Source organism: Oncorhynchus nerka, linkage group LG11 (genome assembly GCF_034236695.1).
Source record: "Oncorhynchus nerka isolate Pitt River linkage group LG11, Oner_Uvic_2.0, whole genome shotgun sequence".
Classification (NCBI taxonomy): Eukaryota; Metazoa; Chordata; class Actinopteri; order Salmoniformes; family Salmonidae; genus Oncorhynchus; species Oncorhynchus nerka.
In genome coordinates this window covers 29749862-29770712 of record NC_088406.1, presented here as the reverse complement: position 1 = coordinate 29770712, position 20851 = coordinate 29749862, and the positions used below count along the sequence as shown (strand labels likewise).

Sequence of the window (20851 nt, the reverse complement as noted above, 5' to 3'; positions counted from 1 at the left end):
GGCTCAGGCCCTCACCACCATGGCTGCCATGAGGTCACCAAACTGGAGGGGGAGGTGGTCCTGCTCAGGGAGAGCATGAGAAAACAGCAACCAGACAACCACACCTTAGAGGAGCTCCTAACCAAGGTGCGGACAGAGCAGGACAGCAGCCTTGCAACACAGCTGAACGAGGTTCAGCAAGAGAGAGCTCTGATCTCAAGAGAGCTGGCTGATCTAACAAAAGAGGTGAGAGAGCTCCAAAAATAGACAGGCAGAACAGTAATAACAATCTGACCACACTAAGAGAGGAGCTGCAGGAGAGAAAGAGAACACAGGACAGACTGCAGAAGCAGCTAGATCACCACTATGACCTGCCCTCACACAGCAGAGAAGCCCAGCTCAACCAGCCAGGCCTCCCCAGCCCTGCCTGCTGCACCCCTCCTCCCCAGCCAACAGAACAGCCTCCCACTGACAGCGGCACAGGCGAGCCACACCCCAGCCCCCCCTCTTCCCCCTCCAGTCCAGAAGAAACACTGGCTGACATCGTCCTGTTGAGGGACTCAAATACTCATATCAAACATCTCCAATCTAAAATCAAATCTAGAGTCGGCTTTCTATTCCGCAACAAAGCCTCCTTCACTCACGCCGCCAAACTTACCCTAGTAAAACTGACTATCCTACTGATCCTCGATGCAGTTTATCACAGTGCCATCCGTTTTGTTACTAAAGCACCTTATACCACCCGCCACTGCGACCTGTATGCTCTAGTCGGCTGGCCCTCGCTACATTTTCGTCGCCAGACCTACTGGCTCCAGGTCATCTACAAGTCCATGCTAGGTAAAGCTCCGCCTTATCTCAGTTCACTGGTCACGATGGCAACACCCACCCGTAGCACGCGCTCCAGCAGGTGTATCTCACTGATCATCCCTAAAGCCAACACCTCATTTGGCCGCCTTTCGTTCCAGTTCTCTGCTGCCTGTGACGAATTGCAAAAATCTCTGAAGTTGGAGACTTTTATCTCCCTCACCAACTTCAAACATCTGCTATCTGAGCAGCTAACCGATCGCTGCAGCTGTACATAGTCTATCGGTAAATAGCCCACCCAATTTTACCTACCTCTTCCCCATACGGTTTATATTTATTTACTTTTCTGCTCTTTTGCACACCAATATCTCTACCTGTACATGACCATCTGATCATTTATCACTCGTGTTAATCTGCAAAATTGTAATTATTCACCTACCTCCTCATGCCTTTTGCACACAATGTATATAGACTCTTTTTTTTCTCTACTGTGTTATTGACTTGTTAATTGTTTACTCCATGTGTAACTCTGTTTTCTGTTCACACTGCTATGCTTTATCTTGGCCAGGTCACAGTTGCAAATGAGAACTTGTTCTCAACTAACCTACCTGGTTAAATAAAGGTGAAATAAAAAAATACAAGTTTGTTCAGGAGAAGAAACATTTCCCTAGACACAATGACAAAGTTGTGGTGCCCAACAATGCAGAGTGCCATGGAGCTGCTTGATAAGGCCCATCTTGGGTCGCCAAGCCACAATCATACACACCGGAAGCAACGACCTGCGTGCTCAGCAGGAGAGGGTGGCAACTTCACTACGGGGTGTGATTGAGAAGGCCTCGGCAATCTTCCCCAACTCAAGAATTGTTGTGTCAACCCTTCTACAGAAGAAGGACTTCCACCCTGCCACAATCCAAAGAATAAACGCCAGCCTCTCCCGGGACTGTGGCCTGCTACCCAATGCACACCTGGCCCACCATCCCACCCTCAATCTGGACTGTCTCTATGACTATGTTCACCTGTACAGGGAGACAGTCCCCATCCTTGCCAAGACTCAAGGACGTTGCTTTAAACCGCAGCCCGACCTCTCCACTCAGGAACAGCGGAGTAATCTCCACCCCTCCGAGATCACTGAGACAACACCCCGGACCAGCACCCTGGACCCCCCAGCCACGGTCACAGCACCAATCTCAATGCCCACCACAGCACAGACCACCCCAGCTTCAGAGCCACCCAGACGAGGCTTCCCACCCCCCCACCACAGACCCACACTTGGAGGAGCCACAGCCCAGCAGGCAGAGCTACGCACAGGCTGTGAGAGGAGCAACTGGTCCAGCCCCCATCAGCGAAATGAGTGACATTAAACAAATGCTGAGTCTACTATGCTCATATGTGATAGGCCGAGGGTCATGGTGAGCACAAGAACTCCACCATCCTCACACTACATCCACCCAAGTGGCATGACACAAATGCTATCTTAAATGATAAATCACATTTGAATAATAAGATTTTATGTTAATTTAAAAATCGTAATTTAATAGTTCTTGTTGGATTGAGAGTGTGTCATTTTGAAGAAATAAAAAAGTTACGAGATCTTTTTACATTGCATGTTGGAATTTACAAGGATTGAAGTCCTCTGCTTTTGGGCTAAAGAGCAGAAACCCAGAATTCCTGAAATAAATTGATGATATTGTAGTACTACTGGTGCAGAGGTGATGTTTCCACTGGGTTATAGGGAGATTATCATACCATACACTAAATTAAAAGGAATCAGACAGGGCAGAGACTCAGGGGGAATGCTAATATGGTATAAATCAGAACTAATTTATTCAACTGAATTTATCAAAACAGGAGAATTCTTTATCTGGTTATTCCCCCCCAGAGTCACCCTACTTCAATGAAGAGTTTCTCCATTCTAGAGGGGGAAATTAGTCACTTTCAGGCCCAAGGCAACATACTGGTCTGTGGAGACCTGAATGCTAGAACAGCAGAAGAACAAGACACTATTAACAGTCATGGGGATAAACAGCTACCAGGAAGCAACAACCTTTCCCTCCCCACATACCCCCACAGAAACATCTATGACAAAGGGAAAAACAAAAATGGAGCACAGCTTGTGAAGCTCTGTCAAACACTGGGTCTGTACATAGTCAATGGTAGGCTGAGAGGGGACTCTTTTGGTAGGTACACCTACAGCTCATCCCTTGGCAGCAGCACTGTAGACTACTTCCTCACTGACCTAAACCCAGAGTCTCTCAGAGCCGTCGGTCAGCCCAGTAACACCTCTCTCAGACCACAGTAAAATCAGTGTATCTGAGAAGAGCGGAACCCAACCATGAAGCATCACGGACCAATAAATGACAGGGTACTAAACAGGCCTATAGATGGAAGGCAAACAATCTAACAAAAAGCAATTAGCCAAAAAAATACAATCTCTCCTGGACAACTTTTTAGCCTGAACATTCTCCTTCAGCAATGAAGGTGTAAATTTGGCCGTTTGGAACAAACTATATATTTGACAAATTAGCCTCCTTGGCTAATCTAAAGAAGCATAAGAGCAAACCAGAAATAAGATAATGACAAATGGTTTGATAGCAAAAATCAAAGAAAGTCATTGAGAAATATATCTAATCAGAAACACAGAACCAGACAACAAAAATATATGCCTTCAATACGGGGAAACACTGAAGCAATACAAAACACACCTGAACAACAAAAAGAGAACAGCACATTAGAAATCAACTGGATGGAATTGAGGAATCCATAGAATCAAACCACTTCTGGGAGAATTGGAATAAAATGAAACATCTCATCATGAGGAATTGGCTATCCAAAACAGTAATATGTGGAGAAAACACTTTGCAAACCTCTACAGCAATATAACAAAGAGCCCAGAACAAAAATATATACAATAAAAATTACAAATCCTTGAATCAGTAGTCACAGACTGTGGATACCCCAATTAAAGAAGAATTATTGGAAAAACTATGCACTCCAACCCAAAAGGGCCCGTGGTGTTGATGGTATTTTAAATGAAATGATCAAAATATACAGACCGCAAATTCAAATTGGCTATACTCAAACCCTTCAACATTATCCTCACTGCAGGTATTTCCCCCAATATTTGGAACCAGGGATTGATCACACCAATCTATAAAAATGGAGACAAATTTGACCCAAATTAGAGGAATTTGCGTTTACAGCAACATGGGGGAAAATTCTCTGCAGTATTATAAATAGTAGACTACACCATTTCCTTGACTAACAACGTCCTGAGCAGAAGCCAGATTGGATTTCTAAAAAATGATCATACAGACCACATTTACACCCTCCACACTAACAAACAAGTAAACCGAAAAAACAAAGGCAAAATCTACTCGTGTTTTGTAGATTTCAAGAAAGCATTTGATTCAATTTGGCACGGAGGTATTTTTTCATAAACTATAGAAAGTGGTATTAGAGGGAAAACATGTTATTAAATCAAATGGCTGCCCAATAAGTCCAACACTATTTAAGATCTACATTAATAAATTGGCAAAAACATTAGAATAATCGGCAGCACCTGGTATCACCCTACACAACACTGAAATCAAGTGCCTGCTGTACGCAGATGACCTGGTGCTGCTGTCTCCCACTAAAGAGGGGTTACAGCAGCACCTAGATCATCTTCACAGGTTCTGTCAGACCTAGGCTCTGACTGTTAAGCAAAAAAAATATATATATGTAATGATATTCCAAAAAAAGGTCCAGAAATCAGGATGACAAATATAAATCTACTTGGACACAGTTCTATTAGAACACACATCTAGGACTAAATATCAGCAACACAGGTACATTTACATTACATTTAAGTCATTTAGCAGACGCTCTTATCCAGAGCGACTTACAAATTGGTGCGTTCACCTTAAGACATCCAGTGGAACAGCCACTTTACAATAGTGCATCTAAATCTTTTAAGGGGGGGGGGTGAGAAGGATTACTTTATCCTATCCTAGGTATTCCTGAAAGAGGTGGGGTTTCAGGTGTCTCCGGAAGGTGGTGATTGACTCCGCTGTCCTGGCGTCGTGAGGGAGTTTGTTCCACCATTGGGGGGCCAGAGCAGCGAACAGTTTTGACTGGGCTGCGTGGGAACTGTACTTCCTCAGTGGTAGGGAGGCGAGCAGGCCAGAGGTGGATGAACGCAGTGCCCTTGTTTGGGTGTAGGGCCTGATCAGAGCCTGGAGGTACTGAGGTGCCGTTCCCCTCACAGCTCCGTAGGCAAGCACCATGGTCTTGCAGCGGATGCGAGCTTCAACTGGAAGCCAGTGGAGAGAGCGGAGGAGCGGGGTGACGTGAGAGAACTTGGGAAGGTTGAACACCAGACGGGCTGCGGCGTTCTGGATGAGTTGTAGGGGTTTAATGGCACAGGCAGGGAGCCCAGCCAACAGCGAGTTGCAGTAATCCAGACGGGAGATGACAAGTGCCTGGATTAGGACCTGCGCTGCTTCCTGTGTGAGGCAGGGTCGTACTCTGCGGATGTTGTAGAGCATGAACCTACAAGAACGGGGCACCGCCTTGATGTTAGTTGAGAACGACAGGGTGTTGTCCAGGATCACGCCAAGGTTCTTAGCGCTCTGGGAGGAGGACACAATGGAGTTGTCAACCGTGATGGCGAGATCATGGAACGGGCAGTCCTTCCCCGGGAGGAAGAGCAGCTCCGTCTTGCCGAGGTTCAGCTTGAGGTGGTGATCCGTCATCCACACTGATATGTCTGCCAGACATGCAGAGATGCGATTCGCCACCTGGTCATCAGAAGGGGGAAAGGAGAAGATTAATTGTGTGTCGTCTGCATAGCAATGATAGGAGAGACCATGTGAGGTTATGACAGAGCCAAGTGACTTGGTGTATAGCGAGAATAGGAGAGGGCCTAGAACAGAGCCCTGGGGACGCCAGTGGTGAGAGCGCGTGGTGAGGAGACAGATTCTCGCCACGCCACCTGGTAGGAGCGACCTGTCAGGTAGGACGCAATCCAAGCGTGGGCCGCGCCGGAGATGCCCAACTCGGAGAGGGTGGAGAGGAGGATCTGATGGTTCACAGTATCGAAGGCAGCTGATAGGTCTAGAAGGATGAGTGCAGAGGAGAGAGAGTTAGCTTTAGCAGTGCGGAGGGCCTCCGTGATACAGAGAAGAGCAGTCTCAGTTGAATGACTAGTCTTGAAACCTGACTGATTTGGATCAAGAAGGTCATTCTGAGAGAGATAGCGGGAGAGCTGGCCAAGGACGGCACGTTCAAGAGTTTTGGAGAGAAAAGAAAGAAGGGATACTGGTCTGTAGTTGTTGACATCGGAGGGATCGAGTGTAGGTTTTTTCAGAAGGGGTGCAACTCTCGCTCTCTTGAAGACAGAAGGGACGTAGCCAGCGGTCAGGGATGAGTTGATGAGCGAGGTGAGGTAAGGGAGAAGGTCTCCGGAAATGGTCTGGAGAAGAGAGGAGGGAATAGGGTCAAGCGGGCAGGTTGTTGGGCAGGTAGCTTTCACATGGCTGTGAATGAGCTGAGAGAAGGCAAGAAGAGTTTTCTATGCCATTAAAAGGAAGATCAAAATCTAAATTCCAATTAGAATCTGGCTCAATTTTCAAATCAGTTATAGAACCAATTGCTCTATATGGCAGAGAAGTATGGGGTACAATCTCTAAAAACAAATTTACCAACTGGGACAAACATCCAATCAAGACTGTATTGCAAGTCCAAATAACGCATGTAGAGCAGAATTGGGCCAATTCGAATAGAAAAAAAGGAGACATCAAATTTTACAACCATCTAAAACAAAGTGACCCCAAAACATTCCATCACACAGCTCTACAATGTCAAGAGATGAAACAAGAGAAGAGTCCCCTCAGCCAGCTGGTTCTGAGGCTCAGTTCACTAACCCAAACCAACCCCATAGAGCCTCAGGACAGCACTCAGAAAATCTGGCCCAACCAAATCTTCACAAAACAAAAATATATCACCTATTGGAAAGACAACAAAAAAAATATAAGTAAACTTCAATGCTATTTGGCTCTAAACAGACAGTACATGGTGTCAGACTGACAGAAAAGTGAGGAAAACACTGACTAGGTACAGACTCAGTAAGCACAGTCTGGCTATAGAGACCGGTCGTCACAGACAAACCTGGTTGCCCAGAGAGGGCAGGCTGTGCTCACTCTGCTCCAGGGGAGAGGTAGAGACAGAGCTGCATTTCTTATTATACTGTGACAAATACTCAGACCTAAGAGAAACTCTTTCCCAAAATTGTAATTCAATTTTAAAAAATTGAAACTATAAAAGATGAAGAAATCAAATATTTATTGGGTGAAAAGCCTAAATGTGCAGTTTTGGCAGGCAAATGTGTCCTCCTGCCACAACCTGAGGGACAGCCAGTGAAAAGTGCAATGTAACGTCGATAATATTTCCCGTTTTGTTTTGTCTTTCATACCATGTCATGTGTCTTCTCAGTCATGTTGACAATGGTCTACTACCATGTCATGTGTCTTCTCAGTCATGTTGACAATGGTCTACTACCATTGCTTTAATGTATTGTTCTGATTAATAACAAATACAACAACATTAATGGTAATCCCATGAGAGAGAATAAAGTAGATGGCACGGACAAAAAAAAAAGATTTATGGCCCTGTCCAGATTCTTTCCAATGTGTTAAGTAATTAGCTTTTTGTTTTCTTGTGATTTTGGTTGAGTCTAATTGTGTGTTGATGTCCTGGGGCTCTGTGGGGTGTGTTTGTGAACAGCGCCCCAGGACCAGCTTGCTTAGGGGATTCTTCTCCAGGTTAATTTCTCTGTAGGTGACTGCTTTGTTATGGAAGGTTTGGGATCGCTTCCTTTTAGGTGGTTGTAGCGGGTATCGGCCTAATTCTGCTCAGTATTCATTATTTGGTGTTCTACTTTGTACACTGAGGTTATTTTTGCAGAATTCTGCATGCAGTCTCAATTTGGTGTTTGTCCCATTTTGTGAATTCTTGGTTGGTGAGCGAACCCCAGACCTCACACCCATAAAGGGCAATGGGTTCTAACTGATTCAAGTGTTTTTTTGGTCAGATCCTAATTGGTATGTTGAATTTTATGTTCCTTTTGATGGCATAGAATGCCCTTCTTGCCTTGTTTCTCAGATCATTCACAGCTTTGTGGAAGGTACCGGTGGCGCTGATGTTTAGGCCAAGGTATGTATAGTTTTTTTGTGTGTTCTAGGGCAACGGTGTCTAGATGGAATTTGTATTTGTGGTCCTGGCGGCTGGACCTTTTTTGGAACACCATTATTTTGGTCTTACTGAGATTTACTGTCGGTGCCCAGGTCTGGCAGAATATCTAGGTACTGCTGTAGGCCCTCCTTGGTTGGTGACAGAAGAACCAGGACATCAGCAAACAAGACATTTGACTTCAGATTCTAGTAGGGTGAGGCCGGGTGCTGCAGACTTTTCTAGTGCCCGCGCCAATTCGTTTATATATGTTGAAGAGGGTGTGACTTTAGCATCTGTCTCACACCACGGCCCTGTGGGAAGAAATGTGTTTTTGCCTATTTTAACCTCACTTGTTTGTGTACATGGATTTTATAATGTCACATGTTTTACCCCAACACCACTTTCCATCAATTTGTATAGCAGACCCTCATGCCAAATTGAGTCGAAGGCTTTTTTGAAATCAACAAAGCATAAGAAAACTTTGCCTTTGTTTTGGTTTGTTTGTCAATTAGGGTGTGCAGGGTGAATACATGGTCTGTTGTACTGTAATTTGGTGTAATTTGGTAAAAAGCCAATTTGACATTTGCTCAGTACATTGTTTTCACTGAGGAAATGTACAAGTCTGCTGTTAATGATAATGCAGAGGATTTTCCCAAGGTTGCTGTTGAGGCTTATCCCACAGTTATTGGGGTCAAATTTATCTCCACTTTTGTGGCTTGGGGTGATCAGTCCTTGGTTCCAAATTTTGGGGAAGATACCAGAGCTAAGGATGATGGAAAATAGTTTTTTTTAGTATAGCCCATTTTAATTTGTTGTCTATATTTGATCATTTCATTCAATACCATCAACACCACATGCCTTTTTGGGTTCGATGTCTTGTGTGATCTGAGTGGGCATTCTATGTTGGATGTCTTGTTTGTCTATTTCTATGTCTGGCCTGATATGGTTCTCAATCAGAGGCAGGTGTTAGTCATTGTATCTGATTGGGAACCATATTTAGGTAGCCTGGGTTTCACTGTGTGTTTGTGGGTGATTGTTCCTGTCTTTGTGTTTGCACCAGATGGGACGGTTTTAGGTTCTCACGTTTGTTGTTTTTGTTAGTTTATTCATGTATAGTGTCTTTATAAATTAAACATGAATAACCACCACGCTGCGTTTTGGTCCGCCTCTCCTTCACCACAAGAAAACCCTTACAGAAACAGCGGCGCAAAGAGGAATGGACATGGGACGATGTATTGGACGGCAAGGGTTGCTACACCTGGGAGGAGATCCTGGCGGGAAAGGATCGCCTTCCATGGGAACAGGTGGAGGCAGCTAGGAGAGCAGAGGCAGCCGGAGAGAGGAGCCGGCGATATGAGGGAACACAGCTGGCAAGGAAGCCCGAGAGGCAGCCCCAAAAATGTCTTGGGGGGAGGCACACAGGAACTATGGCGAAGCCAGGTAGGAGACCTGAGCCAACTTCCTGTGTTTACCGGGGGGCGAGAGAGACCGGGCAGGCACCGTGTTATGCTGTGAAGCGCACGGTGTCCCCAGTGCGGGTGCATAGCCCGGTGCGGTACATTCCAGCTCCGCGTATCGGCCGGGCTAGAGTGGGCATCGAGCCAAGTGCCATGAAGCCGGCTCTACGCATCTGGTCTCCAGTGCGTCTCCTTGGGCCAACTTACATGGCACCAGCCTTGCGCACGGTGTCCCCGGTTCGCCTGCATAGCCCAGTGCGGGCTATTCCACCTCGCCGCACTGGCAGGGCGACCTGGAGCATGCAACCAGGTAGGGTTGGGCAGGCTCGGTGCTCAAGAGCTCCAGTGCGCCTGCACAGTCCGGTCTATCCGTCACCACCTCCACGCACCAGCCCTCCGGTGGCAGCCCCCCGCACCAGGCTGTCCCTCCGGCGCAGCCCCCCGCACCAGGCTGTCCCTCCGGCGGCGCCGCCGGAGTCTCCCGCCTGTCCCTCCGGCGCCGCCGCCGGAGTCTCCCGCCTGTCCCTCCGGCGCCGCCGCCGGAGTCTCCCGCCTGTCCCTCCGGCGCCGCCGCCGGAGTCTCCCGCCTGTCCGGCGCCGCCGGAGCCCCTCTGCCCCGAGCCGCCGGAGCCCCTCTGTCCCGATCAGCTGCACCTCTGTCCCGATCAGCTGCACCTCTGTCCCGAGCAGCTGCACCTCTGTCCCGAGCAGCTGCACCTCAGTCCAGTGTCATTAAGTAGGGTCGCCGTGGCTAGGAGGCCACGGAAGCGGACAAGGTGGGGGACTAAGACTACGGTGAAGTGGGGGCCACGTCCAGCACCAGAGCCGCCACCACGGACAGATGCCCACCCAGACCCTCCCCAATATGTTCAAGTGAAGGCATAGACTCAGGTTTTCCGGGTCTCTGATCCCTAGACATCAATCAGCATGAAACTTCAAAGTAATAGATGCAATATAGATATGAAATAACACACCTTCTAACACGTGACAACAGGAACAGGATGTCCTGGCCGGAGGCCCATATTTGGACATGTACGGGTCATCTGGACACAGGGCCATAAATCACATTTTTTTACCCGTGCCGTCTACCTTATTCTCTCTCCCATGTCCACTACTATTATGATGGCAGGCAGACACAATGTAAGTAATAACGAACTTGCCATGTCAATAAAGTCAATTGAACTGAGAGAGTGCCAGAGAAAGCGAGACAGAAATTGAGAATCCTGTCCAACCAAAAACAGAGACCCGGAAAACCTGAGTCTATGCCTTCACTATGGTGAATCACTAAAACAATACAGAAATCAGCTCAATGTAATTGAATAATCTATAGACCAATCACTTCTGGGAAAATTGGAAAACACTAAACAAACACGAAGAATTATCTATCCAAAATGGAGATATGGGTAAACCACTTCTCCAATCTTTTTGGCTCTATAACAAAGAACAAAAACATATACATGATCAAATACAAATCTTAGAATCAACTATTAAAGACTACCAGAACCCACTGGATTCTCCAATTACCTTGAATCAGCTACAGGACAAAATAAAAACCCTCCAACCCAAAAAGGCATGTGGTGTTGATGGTATTCAATGAAATGATCAAATATAGACAACAAATTCAAATTGGCAATACTAAAAAAACTATTTTCCATCCTCCTTAGCTCTGGCATCTTCCCCAAAATTTGGAACCAAGGACTGATCACCCCAAGCCACAAAAGTAGAGATACATTTGACCCCAATAACTGTGGGATAAGCCTAAACAGCAACCTTGGGAAAATCCTCTGCATTATCATTAACAGCAGACTTGTACATTTCCTCAGTGAAAACAATGTACTGAGCAAATGTCAAATTGGCTTTTTACCAAATTACAGTACAACAGACCATGTATTCACCCTGCACACCCTAATTGACAAACAAACCAAAACAAAGGCAAAGTTTTCTTATGCTTTATTGATTTAAAAAAAGCCCTCGACTCAATTTGGCATGAGGGTCTGCTATACAAATTGATGGAAAGTGGTGTTGGGGTAAAACATGCGACATTATAAAATCCATGTACACAAACATGTGAGGTTAAAATAGCCAAAAACACATTTCTTCCCACAGGGCCGTGGGGTGAGACAGATGCTAAAGTCACACCCTCTTCAACATATATAAACGAATTGGCGCGGGCACTAGAAAAGTCTGCAGCACCCGGCCTCACCCTACTAGAATCTGAAGTCAAATGTCTTGTTTGCTGATGTCCTGGTTCTTCTGTCACCAACCAAGGAGGGCCTACAGCAGTACCTAGATATTCTGCCAGACCTGGGCACCGACAGTAAATCTCAGTAAGACCAAAATAATAGTGTTCCAAAAAAGGTCCAGCCGCCAGGACCACAAATATAAATTCCATCTAGACACCGTTGCCCTAGAACACACAAAAAAACTATACATACCTTGGCCTAAACATCAGCGCCACCGGTACCTTCCACAAAGCTGTGAATGATCTGAGAAACAAGGCAAGAAGGGCATTCTATGCCATCAAAAGGAACATAAAATTCAACATACCAATTAGGATCTGACCAAAAAAACACTTGAATCAGTTAGAACCCATTGCCCTTTATGGGTGTGAGGTCTGGGGTTCGCTCACCAACCAAGAATTCACAAAATGGGACAAACACCAAATTGAGACTGCATGCAAAATTCTGCAAAAATAACCTCAGTGTACAACGTAGAACACCAAATAATGAATACTGAGCAGAATTAGGCCGATACCCGCTACAACCACCTAAAAGGAAGCGATCCCAAACCTTCCATAACAAAGCAGTCACCTACAGAGAAATTAACCTGGAGAAGAATCCCCTAAGCAAGCTGGTCCTGGGGCGCTGTTCACAAACACACCCCACAGAGCCCCAGGACATCAACACAATTAGACTCAACCAAAATCACGAGAAAACAAAAAGCTAATTACTTAACACATTGGAAAGAATAATACAAAATTTAAAAAAGCAAACTAGAATGCTATTTGGCCCTAAACAGAGCGTACACAGTGGCAGAATACCTGACCACTGTGTCATGACGTTGCCCTCTTTGGGTACAGCGAGCACCATTACCCTCTCTCTGCTCCTACAACCAGGCTGCTGTGGTCAGAGAGGTCGTAAATTCCTAGGGAAGACCCTGCCTCATGGCCACACAGTATAGAGACAGAGTGACGTTTCATAGAGAACAAAGGCATTTCTTCGTCGTCCTCCTATCTGCCCAGCATCTAGCCAGCTAGCAAACGTTCACCGTCTACCGTAGCACTGTAGTAACTATCACACTCAACTGAACGACTTGATTAGTGTAGTGTTAGCTAGCTACATAGTTGTCTTTGCTGTCTTCGTATCCAAGATAATTGTGTAGTTTAGAGTGTGTAGTCTTAGAGTGATTATCTTAATTTACCGAGGTTAGCTAGCCAGCTATTTGTCGTCCTTAACGTAGGAGTCACTCCTAGCTAGCCAACAGCTAGCCAACGTCTACTGAATAGAACTTTCGCATTCCGGTCGCATTCCGCTTCGCTCCACAGGTAGTATCACATTTTCATTTAATTTCATTACAGTCCCAACGGTGTGATTTGTTTGATCGTAGCTAGCTACATAGCTAGCTACATAGCCGTCTTTGTTTCAAAGATAATTGTGTAGTCTAGAGCGATTTTCTAGGTTAGCTAGCCAGCTATTGTCGTTCTTTTAACGCAACGTAACGTAATCAACACTGCTAGCTAGCCAGCTGGCCCCGAATAGCAGCATTGTAGAAACTTTACACTCAACGGAACGACTTGATTAGTGTAGTGTCAACAACGCAGCCACTGCCAGCTAGCCTACAAAGTCAACAACGCAGCCACTGCCAGCTAGCCTACCTCAGCAGTACTGTATCATTTTAATCATTTTAGTCAATTAGATTCTTGCTACGTAAGCTTAACTTTCTGAACATTCGAGACGTGTAGTCCACTTGTCATTCCAATCTCCTTTGCATTAGCGTAGCCTCTTCTCTAGCCTGTCAACTATGTGTCTGTCTATCCCTGTTCTCTCCTCTCTGCACAGACCATACAAACGCTCCACACCGCGTGGCCGCGGCCACCCTAATCTGGTGGTCCCAGCGCGCACAACCCACGTGGAGTTCCAGGTCTCCGGTAGCCTCTGGAACTGCCGATCTGCGGCCAACAAGGCAGAGTCATCTCAGCCTATGCCTCCCTCCAGTCCCTCGACTTCTTGGCACTGACGGAAACATGGATCACCACAGACAACACCGCTACTCCTACTGCTCTCTCTTCGTCCGCCCACGTGTTCTCGCACACCCCGAGAGCTTCTGGTCAGCGGGGTGGTAGCACCGGGATCCTCATCTCTCCCAAGTGGTCATTCTCTCTTTCTCCCCTTACCCATCTGTCTATCGCCTCCTTTGAATTCCATGCTGTCACAGTTACCAGCCCTTTCAAGCTTAACATCCTTATCATTTATCGCCCTCCAGGTTCCCTCGGAGAGTTCATCAATGAGCTTAATGCCTTGATAAGCTCCTTTCCTGAGGACGGCTCACCTCTCACAGTTCTGGGCGACTTTAACCTCCCCACGTCTACCTTTGACTCATTCCTCTCTGCCTCCTTCTTTCCACTCCTCTCCTCTTTTGACCTCACCCTCTCACCTTCCCCCCTACTCACAAGGCAGGCAATACGCTCGACCTCATCTTTACTAGATGCTGTTCTTCTACTAACCTCATTGCAACTCCCCTCCAAGTCTCCGACCACTACCTTGTATCCTTTTCCCTCTCGCTCTCATCCAACACTTCCCACACTGCCCCTACTCGGATGGTATCGCGCCGTCCCAACCTTCGCTCTCTCTCCCCCGCTACTCTCTCCTCTTCCATCCTATCATCTCTTCCCTCTGCTCAAACCTTCTCCAACCTATCTCCTGATTCTGCCTCCTCAACCCTCCTCTCCTCCCTTTCTGCATCCTTTGACTCTCTATGTCCCCTATCCTCCAGGCCGGCTCGGTCCTCCCTCCCGCTCCGTGGCTCGACGACTCATTGCGAGCTCACAGAACAGGGCTCCGGGCAGCCGAGCGGAAATGGAAGAAAACTCGCCTCCCTGCGGACCTGGCATCCTTTCACTCCCTCCTCTCTACATTTTCTTCCTCTGTCTCTGCTGCTAAAGCCACTTTCTACCACTCTAAATTCCAAGCATCTGCCTCTAACCCTAGGAAGCTCTTTGCCACCTTCTCCTCCCTCCTGAATCCTCCTCCCCCCTCCTCCCTCTCTGCAGATGACTTCGTCAACCATTTTGAAAAGAAGGTCGACGACACCCGATCCTCGTTTGCTAAGTCAAACGACACCGCTGGTTCTGCTCACACTGCCCTACCCTGTGCTCTGACCTCTTTCTCCCCTCTATCTCCAGATGAAATCTCGCGTCTTGTGACGGCCGGCCGCCCAACAACCTGCCCGCTTGACCCTATCCCCTCCTCTCTTCTCCAAACCATTTCCGGTGACCTTCTCCCTTACCTCACCTCGCTCATCAACTCATCCCTGACCGCTGGCTACGTCCCTCCCGTCTTCAAGAGAGCGAGAGTTGCACCCCTTCTGAAAAAACCTACACTCGATCCCTCCGATGTCAACAACTACAGACCAGTATCCCTTCTTTCTTTTCTCTCCAAAACTCTTGAACGCGCCGTCATTGACCAGCTCTCCCGCTATCTCTCTCAGAATGACCTTCTTGATCCAAATCAGTCAGGTTTCAAGACTAGTCATTCAACTGAGACTGCTCTTCTCTGTATCACGGAGGCACTCCGCACTGCTAAAGCTAACTCTCTCTCCTCTGCTCTCATCCTTCTAGACCTATCGGCTGCCTTCGATACTGTGAACCATCAGATCCTCCTCTCCACCCTCTCCGAGTTGGGCATCTCCGGCGCGGCCCATGCTTGGATTGCGTCCTACCTGACAGGTCGCTCCTACCAGGTGGCGTGGCGAGAATCTGTCTCCTCACCACGCGCTCTCACCACTGGTGTCCCCCAGGGCTCTGTTCTAGGCCCTCTCCTATTCTCGCTATACACCAAGTCACTTGGCTCTGTCATAACCTCACATGGTCTCTCCTATCATTGCTATGCAGACGACACACAATTAATCTTCTCCTTTCCCCCTCTGATGACCAGGTGGCGAATCGCATCTCTGCATGTCTGGCAGACATATCAGTGTGGATGACGGATCACCACCTCAAGCTGAACCTCGGCAAGACGGAGCTGCTCTTCCTCCCGGGAAGGACTGCCCGTTCCATGATCTCGCCATCACGGTTGACAACTCCATCGTGTCCTCCTCCCAGAGCGCTAAGAACCTTGGCGTGATCCTGGACAACACCCTGTCGTTCTCAACTAACATCAAGGCGGTGGCCCGTTCCTGTAGGTTCATGCTCTACAACATCCGCAGAGTACGACCCTGCCTCACACAGGAAGCGGCGCAGGTCCTAATCCAGGCACTTGTCATCTCCCGTCTGGATTACTGCAACTCGCTGTTGGCTGGGCTCCCTGCCTGTGCCATTAAACCCCTACAACTCATCCAGAACGCCGCAGCCCGTCTGGTGTTCAACCTTCCCAAGTTCTCTCACGTCACCCCGCTCCTCCGCTCTCTCCACTGGCTTCCAGTTGAAGCTCGCATCCGCTACAAGACCATGGTGCTTGCCTACGGAGCTGTGAGGGGAACGGCACCTCAGTACCTCCAGGCTCTGATCAGGCCCTACACCCAAACAAGGGCACTGCGTTCATCCACCTCTGGCCTGCTCGCCTCCCTACCACTGAGGAAGTACAGTTCCCGCTCAGCCCAGTCAAAACTGTTCGCTGCTCTGGCCCCCCAATGGTGGAACAAACTCCCTCACGACGCCAGGACAGCGGAGTCAATCACCACCTTCCGGAGACACCTGAAACCCCACCTCTTTAAGGAATACCTAGGATAGGATAAAGTAATCCTTCTCACCCCCCTTAAAAGACTTAGATGCACTATTGTAAAGTGGCTGTTCCACTGGATGTCATAAGGTGAAAGCACCAATTTGTAAGTCGCTCTGGATAAGAGCGTCTGCTAAATGACTTAAATGTCTTAAATGTCTTCCAACTCACAGAACTTGAGGCCCGAACAACATTTATGTTCCGGAGAAGGTATAGAAGATCGGTTTAGAAACCAGCTACGAACGGTTTGTTACATTTTGGTGAAGCTCATGGGAGACGGTGCGGCCACATTACCATAACGCTGTTTATATAATATAACCTCAGATATGAGGTTGACATCTAATTGTTGTATAAGATGAGAGTGAGGATGATACTGTTTGTAAAATTGTTTGTAAAATTGTGTAATGTGATTTTGGACTGTTTAACTGTTTAACTTTTTTGGGATAGGGGGCAGAATTTTCACTTTTGGATGAATAGCGTGCCCAGAGTGAACTGCCTCCTACTCTGTCCCAGATCATAATATATGCATATTATTATTGAATAGAATACACTCTGGAGGTTCTAAAACTGTTTGAATGATGTCCGAGTATAACAGAACTCATATGGTAGGCGAAAACCTGAGAAAAATCCAACCAGGAAGTGGGATATCTGAGGTTGGTCGATTTTCAACTCATCACCTATTGAAATCCCAGGGGATATGGATCTGTTTGTACTTCCTACGGCTTCCACTAGATGTCAACAGCCTGTAGAACCTTGAATGAAGCTTCTACTCTGATGTGGGGACGGATGAGAGGGGACTGAGTCAGTGGTCTGGCAGAGAGCCAGGTCCTTGTCATGCGCATTCCACATGATATCGACTTACGTTCCATTACTTCTATCGACACAAAGGAATTCTTCGGTTGGAACGTTATTGAATATTTATGATAAAAACTTCCTAATGATTGATTCTAAACTTAGTTTGACAAGTTTATTCGACCTGTAATATAACTTTTTGAAGTTTGTCTGACTGGACCTGCACGAGCGTTTGGATATGTGTACTAAACGTACTAACAAAAGTAGCTACTTGGACATAATCGAACAAAACAACAATTTATTGTGGAACTAGGATTCCTGGGAGTGCATTCTGATGATGATCAAAGGTAAGGGAATATTTATAATGTAATTTCGTATTTCTGTTGACTCCAACATGGCAAAGAAATGTTGTTTCTATCTGAGCACCGTCTCAGATTATTGCATGGTTTGCTTTTTCCGTAAAGTTTGTTTGAAACTGACACAGCGGTTGCATTTAGAACAAGTGTATCTTTAATTCTATGTAAAACATGCATCTTTCATCAATGTTTATGAGTATTTCTGTTATTTGATGTGGCTCTCTGCAATTTCTCCGGATATTTTGGAGGCATTTCTGAACATGGCGCCAATGAAAACTAAGATGTTTGGATATAAATATGCACATTATCAAACAAAACACACATACATTGCTCAAAAAAATTAAGGGAACACTAAAATAACACATCCTAGATCTGAATGACTGAAATATTCTTATTAAATACTTTTTTCTTTACATAGTTGAATGTAAATGACAACAAAAATCACGCAAAAATTATCAATGGAAATCAAATTTATCAACCCATGGAGGGTCTGGATTTGGAGTCACACTCAAAATGAAAGTGGAAAACCACACTACAGGCTGATCCAACTTTGATGTAATGTCCTTAAAACGAGTCAAAATGAGGCTCAGTAGTGTGTGTGGCCTCCACGTGCCTGTATGACCTCCCTACAACGCCTGGGCATGCTCCTGATGAGGTGGCGGATGGTCTCCTGAGGGATCTCCTCCCAGACCTGGACTAAAGCATCCGCCAACTCCTGGACAGTCTGTGGTGTAACGTGGCGTTGGTGGATGGAGCGAGACAAGATGTCCCAGATGTGCTCAATTGGAATCAGGTCTGGGGAACGGGCGGGCCAGTCCATAGCATCAATGCCTTCCTCTTGCAGGATCTGCTGGCACACTCCAGCCACATGAGGTCTAGCATTGTCCTGCATTAGGAGGAACCCAGAGCCAACCGCACCAGCATATGGTCTCACAAGGGGTCTGAGGATCTCATCTCGGTACCTAATGGCAGTCAGGCTACCTCTGGCGAGCACTTGAAGGGCTGTGCAGCCCCCCAAAGAAATGCCACCCCACACCATGACTGACCCACCGCCAAATCGGTCATGCTGGAGGATGTTGCAGGCAGCAGAATGTTCTCCACCGCGTCTCCAGACTGTCACGTGCTCAGTGTGAACCTGCTTTCATCTGTGAAGAGCACAGGGTGCCAGTGGCAAATTAGCCAATCTTGGTGTTCTCTGGCAAATGAAAAACGTCCTGCACGGTGTTGGGCTGTAAGCACAACCCCCTCCTGTGGACGTCGGGCCCTCATACCACCCTCATGGAGTCTGTTTCTTACCGTTTGAGCAGACACATGCACATTTGTGGCCTGCTGGAGGTCATTTTGCAGGGCTCTGGCAGTGCTCCTCCTGCTCCTCCCTGCACAAAGGCGGAGGTAGCGGTCCTGCTGCTGGGTTGTTGCCCTTCTACGGCCTCCTCCACGTCTCCTGATGTACTGGCCTGTCTCCTGGTTGCGCCTCCATGCTCTGGACACATCGCTGACAGACACAGCAAACCTTCTTGCCACAGCACGCATTGATGTGGCTAGTGGCTCAGCTCGCACTGAGCCACTTGTGTGAGTTGTAGACTCCGTCTCATGCTACCACTAGAGTGAAAGCACCGCCAGCATTCAAAAGTGACCAAAACATCAGCCAGGAAGCATAGGAACTGAGAAGTGGTCTGTGGTCTCCACCTGCAGAACCACTCCTTTATTGGGGGTGTCTTGCTAATTGCCTATAATTTTCACCTGTTGTCTATTCCATTTGCACAACAGCATGTGAAATGTATTGTCAATCAGTGTTGCTTCCTAAGTGGACAGTTTGATTTCACAGAAGTGTGATTGACTTGGAGTTACATTGTGTTGTTTAAGTGTTCCCTTTATTTTTTTGAGCAGGGTATATTGTGTAACATGATGTCCTATGAGTGTCATCTGATGAAGATCAAAGGTTAGTGATTAATTCTCTCCATTTCTGTTTTTTGTGACTCCTATCTTTGGCTGGGAAAATGGCTGTGGGTTTTTTGGATTTGGCATGATCTAACATAATATGTTGTGATTTCACTGTAAAGCATTTTTTAAAATTCTATTATTATTTATTTTTTAAACGGACACCATGGGTAGATTAACAAGAAGTTTTTCATTTGCTGTATTGGACTTGTTAAGAAAACACCACAATGCCCTCGGGTTGCTGGATCTCTCAATGTTAATCTGAGAAAACAAAATCTATTGAAGTGAACATTAGTAATCTCATTATGCACCAACTATGCTACTCTTTATAACCAGTCATACTTTTCAATACTAGGACCAGTGGGCTGACCTACAAGAAACTGAACACGCACTGTGTGTTGCTGTATAAGACTATAGGCATATACATTTCAGCTTTTTTATTTTTTATATCATGCTTAGGCCTAATCCAAGAATACTGAGGACACTAAAGTCATTAATGGAAAACAAGACTATCAGCACTCTTACATACAATCAAAGAAAGAAAAAATATATAGCCTAACAGTTTTACATTTTCACTGTTGTGTGGAGCTTCACTAGTTTGTTATCTTTCAGAAAAAAACAATGATTTAGCTGAATATAACACAATGGACATTGCATGTTGCTCAACATGCATGACAGTTTGCGGACAGTCATAACTGCCAAGGCCAACCTCATTGCACTTAATTTCATGGGCCAGACTTCATTTCAGGGGGCAACTCACGACATGTCCCTGCTGACAGGGAGACAGCATGTGGGGAATCAAACTAAATAGACGCTCTCGTGATTCTGTTAACAGACTGCTTAGGGAGACTATAGGGAAGTGAAAATGAAAGGATAACATCTTCCACCATCCTGGACCCAATGTTACAACTTCCACAACCATTTTCACATCAACTTTCCTAAAACAATTGTGAAGCCATCCAACTGCCATGTTGCACTTGTTTTTAGTTTTTCACTAAGTTTTTCCAACAAAATACGGTTTTGTTCATCATTCATAAAAATGACCAAATTGAGTGTCCCCTGTTTCTGTCTCAATTAATGTGCTGTAACTTGGCAACAAAACAGCATAACATTTACAAATTGGTTATTAGCTAAAGTATTAATCCTATGCTAAACAAATCGATTCGCAAACGGATGTCAAAGTAAGTTCAGAAAAGTATACATTAAGCATTTTGATTTAAGAACTTTTAAATTAAAATAGGTTTTAGATGCCTCTATGCGATTGCATGGCATGCAACCACTATTTCCTGAATTATTAAAATTAGCCAGCTAAATCGCAGTATTTGGCAGCTGTGGTTGATAGAAGAAAAACTTTAAAAAGCAAATGGGAATTCACTTA

General features: G+C 46.3%; 1 protein-coding gene across 4 annotated transcripts in view; it reads right to left on the bottom strand.

Annotated features, from left to right (window-relative positions):
* LOC115136662 (CMP-N-acetylneuraminate-beta-galactosamide-alpha-2,3-sialyltransferase 4-like) overlaps positions 1-20851 on the bottom strand; it is a 38589-nt gene that overhangs the window by 17444 nt on the left and 294 nt on the right. Inside the window, exon 2 of one of the 4 annotated variants that reach the window (XM_065024387.1) lies at positions 11885-11935. The exons of the other annotated variants lie outside the window; for them this stretch is intronic. The gene's annotated coding sequence lies outside the window, so the exon portion shown is untranslated. The remainder of the gene's footprint in view (positions 1-11884; positions 11936-20851) is intronic. 4 annotated transcript variants of the gene reach the window in all.